Source organism: Pinus tabuliformis, chromosome 3_2 (assembly GCF_031772625.1).
Source record: "Pinus tabuliformis cultivar Carrire ecotype Pingquan chromosome 3_2, CPIR1, whole genome shotgun sequence".
Lineage (NCBI taxonomy): Eukaryota > Viridiplantae > Streptophyta > Pinopsida > Pinales > Pinaceae > Pinus > Pinus tabuliformis.
Window position 1 is genome coordinate 1,166,758,300 of NC_142302.1, and position 11,575 is coordinate 1,166,769,874.

Sequence of the window (11,575 nt, forward strand, 5' to 3'; positions counted from 1 at the left end):
ATATATATATATATATATATATATATATTTCTCCCTATATTTTTGTTGCAAGGCAGCTCTGCGGATTGCGACTCTGCCGGATCTTGTTGGCACCGCCTTCTAAGCTTTTAGCACTTATCTGACCAGATAAGGCTCTGTAAAAGAGGGCCAGTGAAGAGGTCCTTGCATCTAGAAGAATTGTGAAAGTTCGTCACAATCCAACAACATCTGGTGGAGCAGCCAATCCCTTTGCAGGCCTTCGTTTGGTTCCCTCTCCCTCACCATCTTCTGCTGCAGGTGAAACTGTGGTGAAGGCTCCTGAGACTACCCTTTCCACAGCATCTGGTGAGCAGCCTTCTATTGTGAAAGAGGAAGATGTATCTCAGGCTAAAGATGACACTAATATAAGTGAAACCCAAAAACGGCTACAGAAGGGCCTGAGCTGAAGGCTGTGGATGTAACTGTTAATGAGGCCAATGAAGTACCTGAGACTAAGTTAGTTGATGCAAATGTGAATGAGGATGATTTGAAAGATAAGGAATAGGCACATCTGGAGCCAACAAAGGCTTCTAAGGAGAACACACACTATTCACAATACCTCCAGAATTGGCCTATGGTTCTTCTGGTGTGCGACCCACTATACCTCCCAATGCCACCCTCCAATTTGATGTGGAATTACTTTCATGGACTAAGATTGTTGATGTATGAAATGATGGAGGCATTCTCAAGTGAATAATATCTAAAGGAAAAAGAATCGTGGGATATGGATACAACAGAGAAAATAGAGGCCTCTAAACAGAAGAAGGAGCAAGGAAATTCTCTGTTCAAGATTGGAAAGTACCAGCGAGCTACAAAGAAATATGAGAAGGCTACAAAATATATTGAGCACGACAGTTCCTTCAGTGCTGAGGAGAAAAAGCAATCAAAGGTTTTGAAAGTATTGTGTAACTTGAATCATGCAGCATGCTGTCTTAAATTGAAAGACTTGAAGAAAGCAGTTAAACTATGTTCAAAGGTGTTAGAGTTTGAATCACAAAATATGAAGAAGCAAATCGAAGATCACACAGTAAGGTTATGTCCCAAATTTTGATGATTTACCTTGATGCAATTTTTCTTGAAGAATGATGAATCCCCATCCAGTTTTAAATAGCTTTAGGGCAGTTGAAAGGGATATTTCAAATTAAAAGAGGCTCAAGACAGTCAGATTTTGGTATTAAAACTGTGTTTTGTGATTACATAGCAGTTTTGTAGCGCACTACGAAACTGTTGAAAATGACGCATAATGCACAACAGTTTTGTAGCGTGCTACGAAATTGTTGTAGTTGCATAGTTAAACTCAGTCGAGCAATTTTGAGCAATCAAGGGGAAATTTTTTGAAAGGGGAGTTCAAAAAAAGGATCATTTACAATGTGCAAGCAGCCAGCAAGGGTAAAACAAGCGGAGAAAAAGATATATGAACTATAAGTTTTTGTCATATAAATGATCACTGCTAATATTGTCCACGACATTTCAAACAGCTTTGAAGAAGTTTTTTCTTCATACGAGTATATGGGAAGGGTCTACAACACATCAAGAACGTGGCACTCCAATACACTTTTGTGTAATCAAAGAACATGGTTAATTGATCTCAAATATCCTTGAGGAAACCAAAAGCAGGAAAACAGGGGTAGTTTCCTACTTTGCAGGAGCAGTAAAGGAGATAAGACATTAAGGGCCAGCAAGGAGTTTTAAACATCCATCAAAATTAAACTGAAGGGAACCACTTGTCAGAGAACAAGTTTTTATTGTAATAAATGCTATTATCAGCATGATGTGGAGTTAGACTCCTAATTGTCTTAGGTTTCTAAACTTTCAGTTAGCAGTTGTTGTATTTAATAGTTAGTTAAAGTTTGAATAGGTGTCATATCAAGTAGAATTCGAGTTCCCCTCATGCTGGAGAAGGAATCTCAACTTTTTAAAAATTCTATACATAGGAGAAAGAGCAATGTACTTAGGGTTGGAAATTTATTGAGAAAAGCTCTGATATTTGGCTTTATGAAAAAGACTCTGTTTTTTAGTAATATAGTATTGGATTTGCTTCTCAGGAATCAGAAAGAATTCGATGTGATGAATGTCTTGTGTTGTCTTTTCCTATTATCTACAGTGTTATGAATATGTGATTACTTAGAAATCACTAACAGTGCTCTAATTTCCTTCATATATTTGTAAACTGTGCTGGTCTTCTATGTGTTTGGTGTGTTCTACATATGTTGGATTCTGAATGCCCTGACTTCTATGCAAAACTAACCTTACTGTCACTACTGAAGCATATCTGACTCCATAAGCCCAATGGATACTTTCTAATTGTGTTTCAACCTCTTATACTTGTTCATTTTGTTTCATAGAGTTATCCATCTTATTTATTATCCAAATCTTTAATCTTGTGAGAGAGCCCTCTCAGGTTGAGGAGGCTAAGCCTCAGCCTAAAGTAGGTTTGAAAGAGTTACTTAAAGTCTATCTGATCAGCAGCCTGTCAGGGTCTAGTTTTGAGTTAACATTTTGGTGTATCTGCCGGGATCTTGAAGATTAATCATTCCCGAAATCAAGAAGCTGAACTTCTGAAGGTAGCAGGAGCTCAGAAATCTTTCGAGGTTGCAAAAGTACCTTGGTGACTCCATTGTTGAAGAATTCGAAATTCATAGACTCATGGTGATTCCACAGGAGTTATGAAGAACTCAGATGCTACCATTCTTATTTCAAGGTATGCATGCATAAATTTTTCAGGAATTCATGGTTTCCCAAATCATTTTCCCAAGGATACATATTCTCCAAGGAATGGTCCAAAATTCAATGGAGAAGATTTGAGTTTAACTTTGAAGCATATATTAGATTTCTGTGATTTTACCGAGCTTCTTAGAGTCAAACATGAGGATGTTTGCATTATGTTGTTCTATGATTCATTTCAAGGGAAATGTAAATAGTGGATTGAAAGCTTTCCTGCTAAATCTATTAAGTCATTTGAAGACTTTTGGTTTATGTTTTTGGAGGAATGGATAGATAGATCAGATTTGGTGGCAAACTCTCCTTCAATTCAAGGTTTCAAACAATGGAATGATGATCATATTAATGAAGAAATAGATGAAAATTTTTCTTTGTCCTTGTCTTCTTATCTAAAATCATTTGAGTGCAAGATAGAAGATAAGATGAAATTTTTGGATGAAGTTGCTAAGGACATTGAGAAAGACATTGAAGGTTTACAAGGTCAAATTCAATCATATAGTCTTCATGGTCATGATCATTCTTTTCAAAAGATTTCTATGGCAGAACACAAGGAGAGGGTGTTGCTTCCTTTCTCTTTCGTGATTGAGGAAGAATACACTGTTATTGAAAATCAGTTTGCACAACTAGAAAGTTACGAGAATCATCAAGCTGATCATGTATTCTGGGATCCTATAGCTAAATACATGGAAGAGTTTTAATCTCTAGTGTTTCATTTTTTCTATGAAGATCAGAGGCAATTTCAGTGGCAGTGGTCCTCACAATATCATATTTGCTCTAAAATCCGATGCATTCAAAAAACTCAAATATCAGATAAGACAAATGATTGGCTACATTGGAAATTTCACATTGATTGAGCTGAAAGAAGTTTTAAATTGATAGGGTAGGTAGGTAGGAAAATGCAAATAAGCTCAAGGTTGACTGAGCATTTTTCAGTAGATATAGATTTCTTTCTCCTACAATGATCATCAAGCTTAAGCCCGAGGTGAAGGCTCAAGAAGCTTAAAGGGAACACTTGTCAAGCAAATTTTCGTTTGTCATAAAAGGATAAAGCACTGGACCTGCGAGTTCTTAGTGTACTACAGGAGCACACTATCCCAAGTGGAGCCACTATTATCACTTAAGAAACAATTTCTAAATTGTTCACATCAGTTCGATTGTAAAGGTTAGGTGTTAGTCCGGGTTTAATTTTTCCATGTTTGCTTTAGTGTCTAAGTCCTAGGAGTCTTGTTGGTATGTTTAAATAAAGGTCAACACTCTATTTTCATCCATCACTGGTCTAACATCACACCTCAGCTCCATATGTCAATCTTATTTCAAAGTTCTTATGCGCTGCGAAATCGGAGATTCGTGCTGATCCATAGCAAATCTCCTCCAGCTGTCAAATTGATCAAAATACGTTATCTTCCTACATCATCAGTTATCAACCCATACACTTTGCCTGTCAATTCAACCGCTTATCCTCATCATTAGGTCATTAGGTGTCTTGGTATGCACAAGTTGCAATTTTCGAAAAGGAGCCAAGTGTTCACAATCATGATGATGTTTGGGTTCATACATGGGAAGCGAATTAATACCCTCAGATGGAGGCTCAGCTGCTACTCAATTGGCTGCACATCTAACTGGAATTCACAGTGCCATAAAAATGCTTAACAACCGTATTAGAGTTCTTTATCATTTCTTGTCAGCTATGCAAAGAGGTGAAATTCCATGCGAAAATTCTTTGCGTCAGCAAGTTTCCAGTCTTATAAGAAGGTTGCCTGCCGTAGAATCCCCAAAGTTTCAAGATGATTTTCTAATGGAATATAACGATACACTGTTGATGGCTTACCCAGTTATGATCACAAATTGTTCCAGTACCATGAATGAACTTATCGACAAGTTCAACACGGATTTTGATAAACAAAGCAGAAGAGGAGGGCGAATTACTTTTCTTTAATTCTTGGTCTTAATTTATGATTTTTGGACTGAATTGAGTTGGTGATTTGCACTTCAGGCAAACAAAGCAACGCAAAAGGGAGCCGAGATATATAATATCTATATATATTTCTCCCTATATTTTTGTTGCAAGGTAGGTCTGCGGATTGCGACTTTGCCGGATCTTGTTGGCACCGCCTTCTAAGCTTTTAGCACTTATCTGACCAGATAAGGCTCTATAAAAGAGGGCCAGTGAAGAGGTCCTTGCATCTAGAAGAATTGTGAAAGTTCGTCGCAATCCAATAACATCTGGTGGAGTAGCCAATCCCTTTGCAGGCCTTCGTTTGGTTCCCTCTCCCTCACCATCTTCTACTGTAGGTGAAACTGTGGCGAAGGCTCCTGAGACTACCCTTTCCATAGCATCTGGTGAGCAGCCTTCTATTGTGTAAGAGGAAGATGTATCTCAGGCTAAAGATGACACTAATATAAGTGAAACCCAAAAAAGGCTACAGAAGGGCCTGAGTTGAAGGCTGTGGATGTAACTGTTAATGAGGCCAATGAAGTACCTGAGACTAAGTTAGTTGATGCAAATGTGATGAGGATGATTCAAAAGATAAGGAACAGGCACATCTAGAGCCAACAAAGGCTTCTAAGGAGAACGCGCACTATTCACAATACCTCCAGAATTGGCCTATGGTTCTTCTGGCGTGCGACCCACTATACCTCCCAATGCCACCCTCCAATTTGATGTGGAATTACTTTCGTGGACTAAGATTGTTGATGTATGAAATGATGGAGGCATTCTCAAGCGAATAATATCTGAAGGAAAAAGAATCGTGGGATATGGATACAACAGAGAAAATAGAGGCCTCTAAACAGAAGAAGGAGCAAGGAAATTCTCTGTTCAAGATTGGAAAGTACCAGCGAGCTGCAAAGAAATATGAGAAGGTTGCAAAATATATTGAGCACGACAGTTCCTTCAGTGCTGAGGAGAAAAAGCAATCAAAGGTTTTGAAAGTATTGTGTAACCTGAATCATGCAGCATGCTGTCTTAAATTGAAAGACTTCAAGAAAGCAGTTAAACTATGTTCAAAGGTGTTAGAGTTTGAATCACAAAATATGAAGAGGCAAATCGAAGATCACACAGTAAGGTTATGTCCCAAATTTTGATGATTTACCTTGTTGCAATTTTTCTTGAAGAATGATGCATCCCCATCCAGTTTTAAATAGCTTCAGGGCAGTTGAAAGGGACATTTCAAATTAAAAGAGGCTCAAGACAGTCAGATTTTGGTATTAAAACTGTGTTTTGTGATTACATAGCAGTTTCGTAGCGCGCTACGAAACTGCTGAAAATGACGCATAATGCACAGCAGTTTTGTAGCGCGCTACGAAACTGCTGTAGTTGCATAATTAAACTCAGTCGACCAATTTTGAGCAATCAAGGGAAATTTTTTGAAAGGGGAGTTCAAAAAAGGATCATTTACAATGTGCAAGCAACCAACAAGGGTAAAACAAGCGGAGAAAAAGATATATGAACTATAAGTTTTTGTCATACAAATGATCACTGCTAATATTTTCCACGACATTTCAAACGGCTTTGAAGAAGTTTTGTCTTCATACGAGTATATGGGAAGGGTCTACAGCACATCAAGAACATGGCACTCCAATACACTTTTGTGTAATCAAAGAAGAACAACATGGTTAATTGGTCTCAAATATCCTTGAGGAAACCAAAAGCAGGAAAACAGGGGCAGTTTCCTACTTTGTAGGAGTAGTAAAGGAGATAAGACATTAAGGGCTAGCAAGGAGCTTTAAACATCCATCAAAGTTAAACTGAAGGGAACCACTTGTCAGAGAACGAGTTTTTATTGTAATAAATGCTATTATCAGCATGATGTGGAGTTAGACTCCTAATTGTCTTAGGTTTCTAAACTTCCAGTTAGTAGTTGTTGTATTTAATAGTTAGTTAAAGTTTGAATAGGTTTCATAGCAAGAAGAATTCGAGTTCCCCTCATGCTGGAGGAGGAATCTAAGCTTTGTAAAGAATTCTATATATAGGAGAAAGAGCAATGTACTTAGGGTTGGAAATTTATTGAGAAAAGCTCTGATATTTGGCTTTATGTAAAAGACTCTGTTTTTTAGTAATACAGTATTGGCTTTGCTTCTTAGGAATCAGAAAGAATTCGATGTGATGAATGTCTTGTGTTGTCTTTTCCTATTATCTACAATGTTATGAATATGTGATTATTTAGAAATCACTAACAGTGCTCTAATTTCCTTCATATATTCGTAAACTGTGCTAGCCTTCTATGTGTTTGGTGTGTTCTACATATGTTGGATTCTGAATGCCCTGACTTCTATGCAAATCTAACCATACTGTCACTGCTGAAGCATATCTGACTCCATAAGCCCAATGGATACTTTATAATTGTGTTTCAACCTCTTATACTTGTTCATTTTGTTTCATAGAGTTAGCCATTTTATTCATTATCCAAATCTTTAATCTGGTGAGAGAGCCCTCTCAGGTTGAGGAGGCTAAGCCTCAGCCTAAAGTAGGTTTGAAAGAGTTAATTAAAGTCTACCTGATCAGCAGCCTGTTAGGGTCTGGTTTTGAGTTAACAAATTCAACAAGACCATTCCCATGTGGATAATAATTAGCTAAGTGTTTCAATATAATACCATTTTCCAATGAAAAATAATAAAGTCTCAACGATGAAAAATATGTTACATTATCAAAAACAAGTGACATAAGAACCTCAAACCTAGAAATGATGTTCTTCTGCAGAAAGCTAATGACTTCCTAATCGTTCACATGTTTAAGTGGAACTGCCTCTATCCACCACGTGAAATAGTTAGCAATAGTTAGAATGTAGCGGTGTTTCTTTGATGAGTGTGGGAAAATTTCCCCAATGATTTCCAAGCCCCACCGTTGAAAAGTGTTATGCTCTTAACCTGCAAAATGATACCCAAATACAGAATATGCGAAGAAAAGATACCCAGAACACAGAATAGCAATGATTTTATTATTCAGAGAGTAATGTTCACTTGCCTCTTCGAGGGGGCAACCTCCAATAGAGCAGAGCTCGACTACAAAATAAGACACGATGCTCCTCGGAGGGAGTCTCTATCCTTTATATATGACTCATACATGCAATACCACGGGCCAATACCGTGGGTTTTATTAATACCATCTAACTAATACTACGACCCATTTGCAACTAACTGTGGTTCTGTCATTAATTGCGGATTAACCACTTACAATTATTAATATGGGCTTTATTGACTCTTGACTATGACGTGATCCCATTACATAAATAAGGGGGTTAGGGTGGGACCCTAACATGCCCTCCCCCTTAAGACTAGCCTTGTCCTCAAGGCTGAAGCTGCGGAAACTGCTGAAGAATAGTGGCTGGTTCCCAAGTTGCATCTTCCGGAGAGGTGTCTTTCCATTTGACGAGGACTTCCTTAATCATGCGGCTGCGCAGTTGCTTGTCTCGTGTGTCTAGGACCTATTTGGGTTGAAGCGAGATGGACCCTTCTTCGTCCAATTCTGGTAGACTGGTCTGAATTCTGCAATTGTTCCCAATCACTTTCTTGAAGCATGAGACATGGAAAACTGGATGGATTTTTGCAGTAGGTGGCAAGGCCAACTTGTAGGCCACTTCTTCAATGCGCTGAAGTACTTGATATGGTCCGTAGAATTTGGGAGAGAGTTTCTGAAACCCCTTGTCTTTGAGTGATGTTTTCTTATATGGTTGGAGCCTTAAAAAGACCTGATCCCCTTCTTGAAATTGGCACTCTGAGCGATGCTGGTCTACCTGGTGCTTCATGCGGTTCTGAGCTTGATGAAGATTCTCTCGAAGATGGGCGAGCATGGTTGCGCGGTGTTGTAGGAGTTGATCCACTGCTTATACTTTTGAGTATCCCTTGAGATACGAAGTAGGTGAAGGCGGGAGTTGACCATATACTGCTTCATAGGGAGTCATTTTGGTGGTGGCATGATAGTTGGTGTTATACCACCATTCAGCCAGAGGTAGCCACTGTACCCAAAGGTGTTGCTTTTCTGAAGTGAAACACCTAAGGTAGGTTTCTAGACATTTGTTGACGACTTCAGTTTGATCATCTGTTTGCGGATGATAGGAAGTACTGAGTTTTAGTTGAGTGCCTTGTATTCTGAAGAGTTCCTGCCAAAAATTGCTGGTGAAGATCGGGTCGCGGTCGGACACAATAGAAGTGGGCATGCCATGCAATTTGAAGATCTGATCCATGAAAGATTGAGCAACCAAAGTTGGTGTAAATGGGTGGGGTAGGGCGTAGAAATGAGCATACTTCGACAGTCGGTCCACAACCACCATGATGACTGACTTGTTCCATGACTTTGGAAGACCTGTAATGAAATCCATAGAAACCTCCGTCCAAATTGATGCCGGAATGGGCAATGGTTGTAATGTGCCTGGTGTGTTGACGGTTTCCCCCTTGTGGCGTTGACAGAAATCACATTCTTCTATGAAAGTAAGGATGTCATTTTTCATGCTTGTCCAAAAAAATGATCTTTTGGTGCGAGCATACGTCTTCTGAAAGCCCGCATGTCCTGCAATCGGAGATGAGTGCAATTATGCCAAAATGCGACTTTTGAGGGTGGATGTTGGTGATATTACGACTCTGTCCTTGTAGCGAAGAATATCATCCTACCACGAGTAGCCCTTGGTGGAATTTGGATCTACCTGCAATTGAGAAATGAGTTGGGAGAGCCCGGGGTGTGAAAACCATTCCCTGCGAGCCTCTTCAATCCATTCTGGAATTGGGAGGGAAATTGCTAGCAAAGTACTTTCCTCCTCAAACTGGCGAGATAATGCATCTGCTACACTATTGTCTTTCCCTTTCTTGTAAATGATCTCATAATCATATCCCAGCATTTTGGCTAGCCATTTATTTTGTTGTGGGGAGGATAGGCGTTGCTCCAAAAAATATTTAAGATTGTGATGATCTGTGCGGATTTGGAAACGTCGCCCCAATAAGTAAGGTCGCCAAGTCTCGACTGCATGTAAGATGGCCATCATTTCCTTCTCGTAGGTAGATTGGCCCAGATTCCTCCCACTGAGTTGTTGGCTTGTGAAGGCCAACGGTCGCCCTTCCTGCATTAAGACCGCCCCAATACCTGTACCCGAAGCATCACATTCAATGACAAAAGATTTGGTGAAGTCAAGTAGTGCTAAGACTGGAGTGGAACACATGGCATTTTTTAGAGCTTTAAAGGCCTGTTGTGCTTCCTCATTCCAGAGGAATGAATTTTTCTTTAGGAGTTGGGTGAGGGGCTTCGCTATGCGACCATAGTTGCGGACAAATTTACGATAATAGCCTGTGAGACCCAAAAATCCTCTCAAGCTCTTCAAGGTCTTAGGTTGAGGCCATTCCTGCATTGCCTGGATCTTTTTGGGGTCCACCTTGACGCCTTCACGCCCCACAATGTGGCCCAAATACTCTACTTCTGCCATGCCAAACAAACACTTGGACATCTTGACAAATAATTTATGCTTGCAGAGTAGTTGCAAGAGTAGATCTACATGCTAAAGATGTGCGGCCCAAGTGCAACTATAGATGAGGATGTCATCGAAGAAGACAAGGACAAATTTCCTGAGATATGGTTTGAGAATGTGGTTCATAAGGCTCTGAAAAGTAGAGGGGGCATTACAAAGACCAAATGGCATGAACAGGAATTCATAATGGCCTTCATGAGTTCGGAAAGCAGTCTTGGCGATGTCTACTTCCTTCATGCGAATTTGGTGGTAGCCTGAGCGAAGATCCAACTTAGTGAAGAATTGAGCCCCATTGAGTTCATCCCCATAAATCATCAACCACCGGGATGGGAAATTTATCTTTGATTGTCAACTTATTGAGGGCCCTGAAGTTGGGACACATTCGCCACTCCCCATCTTTCTTGAGCACCATGACCACTGGGGATGAATAAGGACTAATGCTGGGACGAATGACACCTGCTTCCAAAAGTTCCTTGATGATTTTTTCTATTTCATTCTTTTGGGTGAACGGATATCTGTATGGGCGCACATTTGGTGGTTGGGCCCCTGGAACTAAGGTGATGCTATGATCATGTTCCCCTCGTGAGGGTGGAAGCTCATGAAGCTTGTCAAAGACGGGCAGATGGTTATTTAAAATCTGTTGCATCTCAGGATGAATTGGCAGCGGCTTGGTTTCGACTGCCTGGATGGCATTAAATTGAGCTACAACTCCATGATTGCCCTTTTTTAACAATTTTTCCATCCTATGCGAGCTGATGATAGAGGGGGCTCCCGCCTGGAGTCCACAAAGGGTATGTGTGTAGTTGTTCTGCTTAAAACTCATATATAACTCCTGGAAATCCATTGTGATTGGCCCAAGAGTGCGGAGCCATTCAGCGCCGAGGACAATCTCGCAACCCCCCATGTGTATGGCAAACATGTGAGTTTTCAACTGATAATCCCCCATTTGAAGTTTGACATTTTCACAACGGCCTTCACATTTCATTGTGCCTCCATCCGCAATTTGAACTTGGAAGTTAGAAACTGCTCGTACAAAACAATGCACTGCTTCTGCGACTTTTTGATGGATGAAATTATGTGTACTTCCACTATCAATCAAGACTACTACTGGACGATGTTTAATAAAACCTCTAATTTTGAGAGTTTGAGGGGAAGAAATCCCTGCCAAAGCATGCAACGAAATAACTGGTTCATCAGAGACATTGTCCTTTTGGTTGTCTTCTTCTAGCAGCTCATGTTCCTCCAGTGGTGGATCTTCCTCTGTTGAGCTGTAGTCTGTGGCATCAATTTGAAAAAATTTGGGCTCCTTGCATTTATGACCTGGGGAGTATTTTTCATCACAGTAGTAACATAGGCCTTGCTTTCTTCTTTCGGCCATTTCCGCA

The 11,575-nt window shown here is 40.0% G+C and overlaps 1 pseudogene; it reads left to right on the plus strand.

Annotated features, from left to right (window-relative positions):
* Positions 1-4,294: 4,294 nt before the first annotated feature.
* Positions 4,295-4,675, plus strand: LOC149184866 (COP9 signalosome complex subunit 6b pseudogene; annotated as a pseudogene).
* The last annotated feature ends 6,900 nt before the right edge of the window (positions 4,676-11,575 follow it).